Genomic DNA, 7,282 nt, shown 5'->3' with positions numbered 1-7,282 from the left:
TAGAAGTCTTTCTGAAGTCATGCAAGAGTTATCCCTTAAATTAAGGAGATAAGATTGAGTTATATTTGAGTTGTAATTAGTTAACTCAGTTTACTGAGTTAAATCTAGTTAAATTAGTGCCAAACTGTTTGAGGAACTAATAGTGAGTTAACAGTCAGTTGATTCATTAATGCACTCAACTAATGCTACTCCAGTTAACTAAAGATTCCCTCATCAGAAACTCATGCATGTCTATTCTGAGAAAGACCCAGTTGAGATTAATGTTCAAGGATAGTGTACTATCAGTTGCATGTGTTTTCTCATGGAGAAAACTCATGCATGTAGTCAAGGATTCATCCTTAAGGATTGCGCAGTTTTGAAGGCTTGGTTTTCCACTTGGTAATAGGAAAATCATCCACAAGGAACAGCGCAAGGAAATAGGAGCTTGGAGGGTAGAGAGGAAGCCTTGAGAGAAGCCAAGATTGGCTGTGAGCATCTGTGACGATTGTACTGAGAGCTGGCTAGTTGTGAGAGCTAAGGTTTTGTATAATTCCTATGTATTTCCACCATATATGATAATACAATAGTATGGGGTTTTATCTGGGACTTTCCCCAAAGTATTTTTATGTGTATTGTGCCATTGATTCTTCTTCTTCTGGTTATATTGTTCATCTCGATCTTTAAGCTTCTGCAAATTGATAGTAGAAGTAGGTTACAGTATTCTGCTTTGATTTATATTGCATTATCAAGTTAACCTATCACAGATTTTCTACATGGTATCGGAGCTGTGAATAGTATATTGAGAAGAGAATTCGAAGTTTGAAGTTCGGGGTTGTAGGTGCAAATCGAATTCATGTCATACTTCAAGGTTGGCCATTGGCATTCTATGGCTTGAGACTTGAGTATGCCTTGGAAAGTAGCTCAAATTACATAGCATGGAAAGATAGAATGGAGGCTGTATTAGAATACAATGGCTTGAAGGAATTCATTGATCAAGAAATCCCAAAGCCAACTTCAACTAATTCACAAGAGTTGGCTGAGTGGAAGAAGTGTGTGGCGAAGGCGAGATGGATCATCCTTGAGGGAGTTCGAGACCATATTGTCTCAAGTCTCCATGGGAAGGATACTCCGTTTTCAATGTGGAAGGCATTGAAGGAACTCTACCAGAACAATAGCGACCAGAGGAAATTGGCGCTCAAGGATAAGCTTCGAAGAATCAAGATGGAGAAGGGTGATACTATTTCCACATATCTGAACAAGCTCACCACCTATAGAGATGAGCTTGGCAGTGTGGGAATAACTACTGCCGATGATGATATGGTGAGCCTCGCTCTCCTTAGCCTTCCAAAGAGTTGGAATAGCTATCAGGACTATGTGAATGGAAGGGAGAAACTGTCAGATTGGGAACGACTTTGGTAGGATCTTATGCAGGAGGATATCAGGAGGAGCACACGAGATGATTCTTCATCCAAGAATGATGATGAAGAAAAGCTGGCCTTAGCAAGTAAGGCAAGGAAAGGGAAGGGGAAGGCTTCCCATTTCAAATCGAATTCTTCTCATGGAGGGAAGAAGGGTGACATGTCTAAAGAAAGATGCTTTAATTGTCACAAGATGGGACATTATGTGACTAATTTCCCATTGAAGAGGTCCAAGAAGGGATCCTCGGAAGGATCAGAAGGTGAGGCATTAGCCTCTTAGTTCAAAATGGACTTTACCCTCATTGCATGCATGGTGTCATCGATGATGGGTTGTGTCTGGTATCTTGACAATGGAGCCTCATTCCACATGACCGGTGATAAAAATTTATTCAATGCCTTGGAGGAGAAAGACCTCAAGATGCGCATAGAGATGGGTGAAGACGGAAGGTATAATGTTTCATGTGTTGGCACGGTTGCTTTTCAGAGGGAGCATGGAGCTCCTCTCACCTTGATAGATGTGATGTATGTGCCTGGACTAAAGAAGAACTTGGTATCGATCGTGATGTTGGAGGACAAAGGCTACGATGTTGTCTTTAGTAAAGGAAAGGTGTTCCTCAAACACATAGCCAGGGGTCAGACCAAGACGATAGGGATTCGGATGAAGAATCTCTATAAACTAGAGGTAGATGATTGTGCAACATTGAGTACAAAAGCAGAATTGGTGCAAAGCCAAGACATTGGTGAGTTGTGGCACAGGCGGTTGGGCCATTTGCATCATGGGGCTTTGAAGATAATGCAACAGATATCTACAGGACTTCCCAAAGGTAAACTTGAGCAAGTTGACACATGCAAAGGTTGTACCTTGGGAAAGTACACCAAGTCTTCCTTTTGTGATCTAGACAGTCAAGTAGAGGCTATCTTAGAGAAAGTTCATACTGATTTGTGTGGACCATTCTCGACGGAATCCACAGCAAAGCAAAGGTATTATGTGATTTTCATTGATGACTATTCTCGTAAATGCTGGATTTATTTCATGCAGAAGAAGGACCAAACTTTCACAAAGTTTTGTGAGTTCAAAGCTTTGGTCGAGAAAGAGTCAGGGAAGAAGATCAAGGCCTTGAGAAGTGACAATGGTGGAGAATATGTCTCTCAAGAGTTTAAGGACTTCTGTGCAGCAGAAGGAATTAAACGAGAGTTGACGACACCTCATAACCCACAGCAGAATGGGGTGGCCGAGAGGAAGAACAAAACTATTGTAGGGGCAGCACGGGAAATGTTGCATGACCAAGGCCTACCACTTCACTTGTGGGTTGAGGCATGCAACACAGCAATCTATTTGAAAAATAGAAGCCTGCATCGCATACTTGGGATGAAGACACCAGAGGAAGCTTTCTCCAGTAAGAGACCAGATGTGGGTCACTTCAGGATCTTTGGCTCATCGGTATATTGCCATGTGACAAAGGATGCACGGAAGAAGCTTGAGCCGACAACAGAGTTGGGGATATTTGTGGGGTACACTAATACACCTCACAACTATCGAGTGTACTTGCCTACCAGTCGGAGGACAGTGGTTTGCAGAGATCTCAAGTTTGATGAGCAGAAGGCCATGCGAGTTTCCCTTGAGAGGGAGCTCCAACTACAGGCTGTGGAGGAACTGTTGGTTCCTAAGGAGGAGGAGCCTCAGACTGATGCGGAGCAGCCGCATGTAGAGGTTCCAGGAGTGGAGACATCCACTCAAGCAGAGTCTTCCAGAGATGGATGGAAGCGCACAAGAGAAGCTAACAGATTGTTGGAGGATGCGAGAGAGAATGTGGGAGCACCATCTTTTCAGCGCAGACAGAGGAGGTCACCTGAGAGGTACAATAGATACATGGCCCTTGTTGGCAAATGTGTTGAGACCAAGCCATCTTCATTTGAGGAAGCAGTGCAGCACCCGCTTTGGGTTGACGATATGGTGGAGGAGTATGACTCCATAGTTCATAATAGTGTTTGGGACATGGTTCCGAGACCAGAGAACAAGTCAGTTGTGAGTTATCGTTGGCTTTACAAGGTAAAGCAAGCTACTGATGGTAGTGTGGAGAAGCATAAGGCAAGATTTGTTGCCCATGGCTTTTCACAGGTCGAGGGGATTAAATATGATGAGACTTTTGCTCCTGTCACAAGGTACTCATCTACCATATCTATGTTGGCATTATCAGCACAGATGGGTTGGTAGATCCATCATATGGATGTGAAGACTGCATTCCTCAATGGCCAATTTGAGGGAGAGGTGTACATAGAGAAGCCGGAATGTTTTGAGACCTTTGATCGTGAGTCGCATGTGTGCTAACTCAAGAGAGTGTTGTACGGGCTGAAGCAACCACCTCATGCTTGGTACACCAGGATAGACAACTATTTCACCACGTTGGGCTTCACAAAGAGTGAAGCGGATGCAAATCTGTACCACATCGTGGTGAAAGGTAAGTTGTTAATCATCGTACTTTATGTTGATGATCTCATATTGACTAGTGATGATCAGTTGATCGTATCTTGCAAGGAGGACCTTGCAAGAGAATTCAAGATGAAAGACATGGGTCTCATGCATTACTTCTTTGGCATGGAAGTGTGGCAGAAGGATGGGAAGTTGTTTGTATCTCAGGGCATGCCAACGAGATACTCAGGAGATTCCACATGGAGAAGTGCAGGCCCATGCAAACTCCTCTAGCAGGTAACTGGAGGAAGGAGGTTGCTACTTCAAGAGAAGTGGTAGAGGCTACTGTGTACAGACAGTTTGTGGGTTCACTGATGTACTTAATGAATACATGACCAGATTTGTGCTATGCGGTGAACCAGTTGAGTCAAGTGATGGTTCAGCCTACCAAGATGTTTTGGAAGGTGGCAAAGCATGTATTGAGATACCTCAGAGGCATATCTCAGTATGGATTATGGTACATACGGATAGAGGGAGTGAAGCTACAGGGATTCACTGATGCAAATTGGGAAGGGAGTCCATCAGATCGGAAGAACACATCAGGAGGGATTTTCAACCTTGAGTCAGCGGCAGTTTCTTGGTACAGTAGGAAATAGAGGTCGGTTGCACTCAGGTCAGCAGAGGCAGAATACATGGCTACAAGTCAGGCAGCATGTGAGGCCATTTGGATGCGGAAAATCCTAGTTGGTTTGTTTGATCAGAGGATGGATCCAACTGTGATCTATTGTGATAATTAGAGTTGTATCAAACTCTCTAAGAATCCAGTATTTCATGATAGGTCCAAGCACATCAACATCCAGTATCATCATCTCAGAGACTGTGTAGTGAGGAGGATCATGTTGTTGCAGTATATTTCGACAGAGGAGCAAGATGTTGACATTTTAACAAAGGCATTGTCAAAGTGTAAATTCGAGTTCCATAGAGATAGGATTGGGGTGGCAGATAATCCCTTTCTTGTTGAGAGGGAGTGTTGAAATATGGCAACAAGAATATTCCAATTTAATTTGTCCTTGAATTAAATTGTGAATTAAAATCGAATTTAGTCTTAACAGCTACTTGGAAATAATTAATTTATTTATTTTAAATTAATTAGTTGGAGAAATTCAAGTTAGAAGTCTTTCTGAAGTCATGCAAGAGTTATCCCTTAAATTAAGGAGATAAGATTGATTTATATTTGAGTTGTAATTAGTTAACTCGATTTACTAAGTTAAGTCCAGTTAAATTAGTTCCAAATTGTTTGAGGAACTAATAGTGAGTTAACAGTTAGTTGATGCATTAATGCACTCAACTAGTGCTACTCTAGTTAACTAAAGATTCTCTCATCAGAAACTCATGCATGTCTATTCTGAGAAAGACCCAGTTCATATTAATGTTATAGGACAGTGTATTATCAAGTGCATGTGTTTTCTCATGGAGAAAACTCATGCATGCATTCAAGGATTCATCCTTGAGGATTGCGCAGTTTTGAAGGCTTGGTTTTCCACTTGGGAATAGGAAAATCATCCGCAAGGAACAGCGTAAGGAAATAGGAGCTTGGAGGGTAGAGAGGAAGGCTTGAGAGAAGCCAAGATTTCTTGTGAGAATTTGTGAGGATTTTACTGAGAGCCGGCTAGCTGTGAGAGCTAAGGCTTTGTATAATTCCTATGTATTTCCACCATGTACGATAATACAATAGTATGGGATTTTATCTGGGACTTTCCCCAAAGTATTTTCATGTGTATTGTGCCATTGATTCTTCTTCTTCTGGTTATATTGTTCAGCTCGATCTTTAAGCTTCCGCAAAATTATAGTAGAAGTAGGTTATAGTATTCTGCTTTGATTTATATTGCATTATCAGGTTAACCTATCACAGATTTTCTACACTCACTTAATATCTGGGGTCTGGGGGCTGCCTCTGAATACATGGCTCTCAAACATATCTTATTCTCTTTGCACCCATACATCATTCTCATACAAGAAACCATGCATAATGTTCCTCGATCGGTTCTTTATTTTCGGAAAATGTTTCTGACCTAGTACATATCTGTTACTGCTATTGTGGGTCTCTCCGGTGGTCTAGTGGCTTTATGGGATCCTAGATGGATCAAAATAAAGGCCTACAAGTGTTTTTCTGGTATATTTCTTGAAGGCAACATATGCAGCTTGGGTGGCCGTGTACACATCCTCAACATATATGCACCATATAGAGATAGATATATCTTCTAGGACAGTGTGATTTCTTTAGGGATGTTGGAACTGGAGTCGCTCATCATCACTGGGGACCTAAACTGTACTATCGGACTGGATGAAGTATGTGGAATTTGCAGGAAAATCGATCCCCTAGCTGGGATGATTCAAGATTCCATTCTTATGCACAATTTTGTGGATATCTGCCCTGCAAAAATATCCCCCACTTGGGATAATGGACATACTAGCATGACATATGTTACTAAGAGACTGGATTTTTTTCTGATCCACGAACAGCTACTAGTTCGTCTCGGTGATGTCCGCGTTGATATTATCAGCAATTTTATATCTAATCATAGACCTATCATACTACAATGGAGGAAAATGGACATTCGAACGAGCTTTCCTTTCAAATTCAACAGAACCTGGCTGGAAGATCCGAATTTTAACAAACAGGTGTTGGATACTTGGGGTCGTGATTGTGTTCCCAGCCCTTCACCCATGATTAACATTCTTGATAAACTTGACATTCTCTATGGAAATGTCAAATCCTGGCAGAAGCAGAAGCTTAGGGACCTTCGAAAGGAACTCATTGACATCCAATGAGAACTGGATTCGATTCTTCCCATGATGTCCTCCCACTATCTTTCTACTACTACTCAGTACCATATACAAACCCTTGAATTTAAGAAGAAGAATCTCCTTTCTATTGAGGAATCCACATGGAGATTGAAAAGTTAGGCTTTATGGATTAAGGAGGGTGATTGCAACACCATATTCTTCCATCATTATGCAAACCATCGTTGCAACATCAACATTATATGGGAGATTAATGATGCTGAAGGGAAAATTCACCAGACACAACAAGGGATTAGTAACATTGTTGTTCATTATTTTCAAAAGGCATATGGCCATAATGAAAATATTATTGCTGAGGACCTCATCTGGGGGATAGATCCATATCCGGTTATGTTTGATGTGAAGAAAAATGATGAATTTTATAAGGAGGTCACTGAGGGTGAATTACTAGGCGTCCTAAAATCATTTAAAGGTGATAAAAGTCCAAGTCTGGACGGATGGATGATTGAACTCTTCACCCATTTTTTGAACTTTTCAAAAAAGAATTATTGGATATGGTGGAGGAGTCACGGACCACGGGTTTCATTCATCATCATATCACCTCCACATATATTACCCTCATTCCGAAGCGCAATCCTCCCAAGTGATTCTCAAACTTCACGCCTATATC

Source organism: Pinus tabuliformis, chromosome 6, assembly GCF_031772625.1.
Source record: "Pinus tabuliformis cultivar Carrire ecotype Pingquan chromosome 6, CPIR1, whole genome shotgun sequence".
Lineage (NCBI taxonomy): Eukaryota > Viridiplantae > Streptophyta > Pinopsida > Pinales > Pinaceae > Pinus > Pinus tabuliformis.
Note: the sequence above shows the minus strand (reverse complement) of the source record.